General features: G+C 38.7%; 1 non-coding gene across 1 annotated transcript; it reads right to left on the bottom strand.

Annotated features, from left to right (window-relative positions):
• Positions 1-254: 254 nt before the first annotated feature.
• On the bottom strand, positions 255-375 carry LOC147636326 (U5 spliceosomal RNA). The gene has a single exon (XR_015266569.1). It is a non-coding gene; the product is annotated as a U5 spliceosomal RNA (small nuclear RNA).
• Between the last annotated feature and the right edge of the window lie 6,952 nt (positions 376-7,327).

Genomic DNA, 7,327 nt, shown 5'->3' on the forward strand with positions numbered 1-7,327 from the left:
CGTTGCTTAGCCGATTTAGTTAAGGGTAAGGAGGTAGATCCAAAGCCCGAGCTCATTGATCAATTGGTGGAGCAAGCTTTGGCCTTGGTTCTTCTTCGACAACATGAAGAGGTAGAAAAAGCCGAAGATACATTCTCACGGGAGAAGGGTCATCAGCATTACCTCAGATACACACCACCAACGAGAGCTAAGCGAGCATACACAGACACTAAGCTTCCCCTCCTTGTTGTTTTGGACGTTTGTTTGGGGAGCTCTTCTCCCTGGAGAGAGAAGCCCGCTGCAAAAATTGCGATATGGTGCTTGTGTTGGGCCGAGCACATGGTATTCTTTAGTAAAAGGTGAAAGAATAGTTTACTTTGTGCTCAACTCGCACCTTCTATGAGAGAAGGGAAACCCAACCAGGAGCCCTTATACCTACCCTCCACGAGCCTTCGGTTGCTCTCCTCTTATATATCATCTTAGCCTTGGCAATAAAAGGGTCTCTCTTAGAATTGAGGTTACAGTTTAGTGTCCTTAATATTTTCTCTCTTCCTTCTAATAATTACTCTTGTCCAAGAGTTGCTAGTTATAGTTACGTAAATAAACCCTAAACCTTCATCATTATAATTACAATTATAGTAAAGACTATTGCTCACATATGCATAAGGGTTGTTTGGGAACTCACCATTAGTCTGCATAGAATGTAGCTAACCACAAGGAGCTGATCTATTGCTTCCCTTGGCATTGTCATTCCACTAAGGGCTCAATCACAACAGTAGAGACCGATCAGAGCTATTTAGAGATTTACTCCACATGTCTACTATGCCTCCCTATATGAATGTGATAAAAAGTTATGTGAAGCTGTGAGAAACTCGTTCATTATGTCTCCCTCTTATTCATATTTTCGGACTTTAAGTACTTGCATAAGTAGGCCACATATGCCTCCGTACGCATATGTGCCTCGTCATGCATCTGGTAAAGTAGAGCAGGTGCATCACTAGCCTACTTGGCAGTATTACATGTGCCTCCTTACACACATGTGCCTCGTCACGCACCTCATAAAGTAGAGCAAGTGCATCCCTAGCCTACTTGGTCGTATTACATGAGCAAATAGGATGAATAATGTTCCTTTTTATGAAAAGTGTCGCCAATGCATATTCCTATGCATCCTTGCATCCCACCTAGCTTGTTCCAGATTGAGAGGTGCAGAGACACATGCCACAATTACATTTGAACTAGTATCACCATTTGAATTACCTTAGACTAAGTTTGATGAGAGGCCTCTCTCGTGAATGACTCTTATGAATTGAGCCTTCAGTTTCTCTCCTCTTATATAGCATCTTTAATGAGGCATCTCTCATGAATGCTTCTTATGAATTGAGCCTTCGGTTGCTCTCCTCTTATATATCATCTTGGCTTGGGCGATAAAAGGGATTCTCCTAGAATTGAGGTTAGAGTTTAGTGTCCTTAATATTTTCTCTCTTCCTTCTAAGAATTACTCTTCTACAAGAGTTTCTAGTTATAGTTATCTAAATAACCCTAAACCTTCATTTACCATTGCAATTATAGTGAAGACTATTGCTAACCTAAATAAATCCTAACCTTTCAAGAAGATGCATAAGGGTTGTTTGGGAACTCACCATTAGCCCGCATAGAACGCAACTAACCAAAACGAGTTAATCAATTGCTCCCCTCGGCATTGTCATGCCACCAAGGGCTTTAGTCACAACAATAGAGACCAAGCGGAGATATAAAGAGATCTACTCCACTGGTCTACTATTTTGCCTTGTATGAATCTGATAAAAAGTTGTTTAAAGCTATGAGAATAGTCTGGATAGGCCTCACAATACATATAAGTTGTTTGCAAGATATTTGATCCTTGTGAGAAACTCGTTCATTATGTTTCCCTCTCATTCATATGCTTGGACTTTAATTGCTTGCATAAGTAGACCACATGTGCCTCCTTTACGTACATACGCCTCATCATGCACTTGGTAAAGCAAAGCAAGTGCATCCCTAGCATGTATTACAGGATTGAATAGGAGGAATTATGCTCCTTTTAAAGATAAGTGCCACCAATGCATGTTCATGTGCATCCTTGCCATCCCACCAAGCTTGTTCCACATTGAGAGGTGTAGAGACAATGCCACAATTACATTTCAACTAGTATCACCATTTGAAGTACTTGTAATATCCTGTGCTAGCAAGGTAGGGCATGTCTTTATGCTTATAACACTATTCCAAAGCCCTTTGATAAACCAATACATAATGCATCATATAGGACCACATCATGTAGCTCGTCCCATCAAGCTTATCCTCTTAGTGTGGGGAAAAGCATCCCAAACATATCATTGCCTATCATTTTAGCCTGGCAATAGTCAATAAATAATGCATCATATAGGACCACATCAGGTAGTTGGTCCCATTAAGCTTATCCTCTTAGTGGGGAAAAGCATCCCAAACATATCATTGCTTGTCATTTTAGCTTGAAAATAATGGATCTCTGACACAACATGCAAATATACCAACAACCTACTATGTGACCACCATCCCAAAAGGGCACCATTACATTATCTACAAAAAAAACTTTTCTTTTGCTGGTCAGTTGTGGGGTAGGCCTACCACACCAGCCATGCACTATATAAGACCCACACACACCAACTCGTCTTCTTGCGCACACAAGATGTCGTCGGCCAACTCAACATTCATTAATGCATGGTTGATAATCACCATCTTGCTTCATGGCTCCACTACTTGCGCATCATATGACAACAGCTACCCGATTGTATCAACCACCACCAATAGATTAATAGCATTTGATCAACGAACCCATCAAGCACCCGTCGGCTCCAACACTATAGCATACATCAACTAGCCGCGGCACTCTCATAGCTCATGCCTATCTTACCGATTTGGTGTTGCATTTATGTTTTGGATTGTTGGATGCGTCGTTATGTTTTCCTTTTGATCTGGGAGCTTACATATTTGTTTCATGGTTGGATGATCTACATTGTGGTTATCCATTCGACCTAGGAGGATTGGCTAGTCGACCTAGGACCAACATGGGCTTTCTATATTCTCTGTTCAATTGAGGTAATTTGAGAGCCATTTCTTTGGATTTACATTTCGTCCATGCATCACAGTTGTATGGATTACCTCATATTCAGGGTGATACTTGTAGCTTTTCAATTTGACCCTAGAGGATATATCACTAGCCTCATCATCATAGGAGTCCTTTATCTTTTCCATTTGATGTCGGGGGTTATGAGATTCATGTATTGGTATTAGCTCTCTAGGATGGTGACATTTGCTCATGTATTGGGCTTCTTGTATATAGCCTTTGTATTTGTTTTGTGCATTACCGCCCTTCAATTTCGAGGATGAAATCATTGTAGGAGGGGATTTTTTGTAATGAAGTAGATTTGGTTGCACATGCACATGGGGGATGGGGCCTAGGCACTTGGCTTAGGGTCATTTACATGTGTAATTTTGGGGGCATTGGGCTATATTAGGCATAGGGCTCATGGGCATTGTACCTTTTTTTAATCATATTTTACTTTATAAACATTATGTCTTCTTGGTACTCATGCCCAAACTTCCCATGGCCTTCTTGGCTATTGCCTTAGGATGGTGACCTACACCCATGCCTTGAGTGTTGCCTTAGGATGGTGACCTACACCCATGCCTATTCCATGCCTTGAGTAGCCCCTTTCTTGCACAATGGCTACACACCAAACCTAAAATCGAACAAAGCTGATTCAAACTGACTACCTAAGAGGATAGCTCAATCTAAGCTAACCAGAAGAGTAGCTCTAGGAAGTGATGAGATGAGAGCTAATGATGGAGGTGAGAACCAAGATAGCCTGCTTTGATATTAGTTGTTGGAGTGGAGACAAAGGTAGCAACATACACACATGTGAAACACGTAAGAATAGATGCAGAGAAACAAGTAAGAATAGATGCAACGAAATACAACAATCAAAGTAAATTGATTGATAATAAGTGAATTACAAGTGAAGTGACATGATAAGGTCACTTATCATAGATGCAGAGAAACACAACATCAAAGTAAATTGATTGATAATAAGTGACCATATCAAAGCTGAGAAACAAGTAAGAATAGATGCAAAGAAACACAACAATCAAAGTAAATTGATTGATAATAAGTGAATTACAAGTGAAGTGACATGATAAGGTCACTTATCATAGATGCAGAGAAACACAACATCAAAGTAAATTGATTGATAATAAGTGACCTTATCAAAGCTGAGAAACAAGTAAGAATAGATGCAAAGAAACACAACAATCAAAGTAAATTGATTGATAATAAGTGAATTACAAGTGAAGTGACATGATAAGGTCACTTATCATATAACTTACACTACACACACACACTCCTAAGAGTGTTTACACATGCTCGAAGGAAAAAGACCTTCTAAGGAGGGAAAAGTGGTCCGGCCCATTATTAGTGTAGATCATATATCTACATCCACACATCACTACCATATAAATGGCTACACGACCATGGTTGGTTGACACTTTGGTGATGAAGTTGAACTTAGGTGATGAGGTTGATGTAGTGAGATGTCTGGTAGGTTGTGCAAGGCTACTACAATGTAGGGCTATAATGAGTACAAAGTTTGGTTTCTAATCCTCCAACTCAATTTTTATTATCTTTACTACTCTTCTCTTATCTTCTTGTCTTTTTTATATCTTCATTTTCTCCTATCACTTTCTAATTTCTTTGGCATTTGAATGGTTTCTTTGACATTTGAATAATGTCCTTCACATTTTTCTTTAAAAACACAAACGCTTTTGGTGAGCTACTATGATTCAAATCCCATGATGATGTTGTCATAGCAATGACACTTAAGTTTAATGCCCCATTAGAACTATGCAGTGATGTAGTATCAGAGTCTTTGATGCCGCACACACAACCCCCCTCTTAAATCAATTGCTTAGATACATGGATGAAGTCTTCTAAGGCACTTGCAGTGTTACTATCTTTTTTGTACTTATTAATATTAGGGAGGTTGAGATGGCACGATGATCCACTCATGATGGGTGAATGAAGTGTTGCCCTCATGTGCACATGTTCTTGTGGTGTGGTATATTTTCTAGTTGCATAGTTATTCAAGGCAGACTACCATTTGTTTGCCCTTATCTTGCACACAGCTCTTGTGGCTTCCCCAACAACTGAGGAGAGGTTCTTACACCTTCTTGGGCCACCAAAATTTGAGTTTATGGAGTAGATTTTTGTGAGGTTTTTGGTGATATTTATTGCTTAGGGGCCTTTTACTTGGAACATAAGGGAAAACTTCTACAATAAGTAACTTGGTGATATTTACTCTTTAGCGACCTTCTACCTAAGCAACTTATCCATCTCCCAAGAAGTAACTAATTGCTTAGATATCAATTCATGAGTTTATTATAGTATTGTTGAAAATTTGGGACCAAAACTCAAAATTTGAGATGCATGAGATAATGTAAGATATGCGCAGTAAGCCATTAGGACTCATCACAACTAATCAAATTCAAACATCACAACAATGTAGAAGGCCACACAAATCAATCAAGTGTTAATTGAGGAATTATAAAACTGAAGTTGACTTCAAACTAAATCCACCATATGTAGAGGAAATCCAAAATTCTTTCCCAAGTTATTATTGGCCTCATCAAGAAGTTTTGATACCAATTTTCCAAGCATCAACGTAGAGACATCAACTTAATATCTCAAAGAGCTCCTCTATGGTGCTACCATTGTCAAGGACTGTACAAAGTTTCAAAATTCCTAAGAAAGTTTAGTTTAATACACACATAATAGCCCAAGGACTTTGATATGTGATAAGTGTGAGGTAAAATTGTGTCCAATGTGGGCTCCTAAGGTGAGTTTTATTGATCCACCCACATCACCACCACATTCTCAGTATAATAAGAAGCAAAAGTTATTGCAACTTCTTTGCATGAACTTACAATATTGTAGGAATTATTGTGTCAAAATGGGGATGCACCAAAACCCATAAGAAGAAGAAGGTGGGTAAACGTGATGATAGAGTCAATGTGTCCAAAGTGTCTTAATGAAGAAGAAGAAGAAGAAGAAGAAGGTAGGTAAACGAGAAGATAGATTCAGTGTGTCCAAAGTGTCTTAATGAAGAAGAAGAAGAAGAAGAAGAAGGTAGGTAAACGAGAAGATAGATTCAGTGTGTCCAAAGTGGCTCCAATGAAGACACATCTACCACCTCTCTAACCACTCCCTCTAAAGGATCCAATACTGGAACCGGTTAAGTAGACTATGATCAATACCAAACCTACTTTGGTGTGAAAGAGACTCAACCTAAAGTTTAAAAAGGAATGAGAGATTATCCTAGACAAGAGATGAGTTGACTAGAAGACACTACAAACTTGGTATGTGAGTGCAACGAAAAATTTATAGAGTATATAAATAATACATTTAATGGTGTTATTAGCACAATAACATATGAAACATTTGGATATATCAAGTCAAATTCTATACTTACTCCCTAAAGAGTAATCAAAAGAAATTTAAAACATGACTTGATGTCTACGATGTTGATAAGGATGGCATCTGGCTCTAAAAGAGGTGAACATATCCTAACCATTGAGTTGGTAATATGGTGGGATTAATGAGATGATTAAGAGACAGTACCCAAGGGACATCACTAGACTAATAACCTTTCTATCTTCAAAGATTGGAATGCCTCTTGGGTCATTACTCTCTAGGGATATCTGAGTCTTACGAGCTAAGAAATAGACCTTAAATATTGGATGGATGGCAACCTACAAGTTGAAAATGAGGTTGTTGTGCTAACCAAGCAAGAACCAAGTGACATTTAAAAACTTGATGGATAAGACTTGGCCAACATTCTAGTTAATAAATTTCGGAGATTGTTATGAAAGGATGACACTAATGCAATACCACTAGTGGTTTGTAATAAGGGTGGGGATAATGGTTTATAAGGGTTTGCATCATGGATAGTGGTGCAGGTGTGACGATAACTACCAAGCACTACTAGCATAAATAGGGAAGGCCTCCTTTAGAGGATAGACTAAGTTCATTGTGAAACTGGGTGATGATACTATTACTAGACCAATGGGAAAACTTTATGAATACTTTTAGAAATGGGGAAGCCCTCCTTTAGAATAAACTAAGCTCATTGTCAAAATGGGTGATGGTACTACTATCAAAATGGGTGATGGTACTACTATCAAACCAATGGGATACTTTATGCTTGAAAGTCAAGATTTTCTCGATTATGCATTATCACAGGTGTGGTGATGGTACTGCTACCAGACTAATGAGAATACTTTATGCTTGAGAGTCAAGATT

The sequence above is a fragment of the Cibotium barometz genome, chromosome 8 (genome assembly GCF_041138505.1).
Source record: "Cibotium barometz isolate CiBa-2024 chromosome 8, ASM4113850v1, whole genome shotgun sequence".
Classification (NCBI taxonomy): domain Eukaryota; kingdom Viridiplantae; phylum Streptophyta; class Polypodiopsida; order Cyatheales; family Cibotiaceae; genus Cibotium; species Cibotium barometz.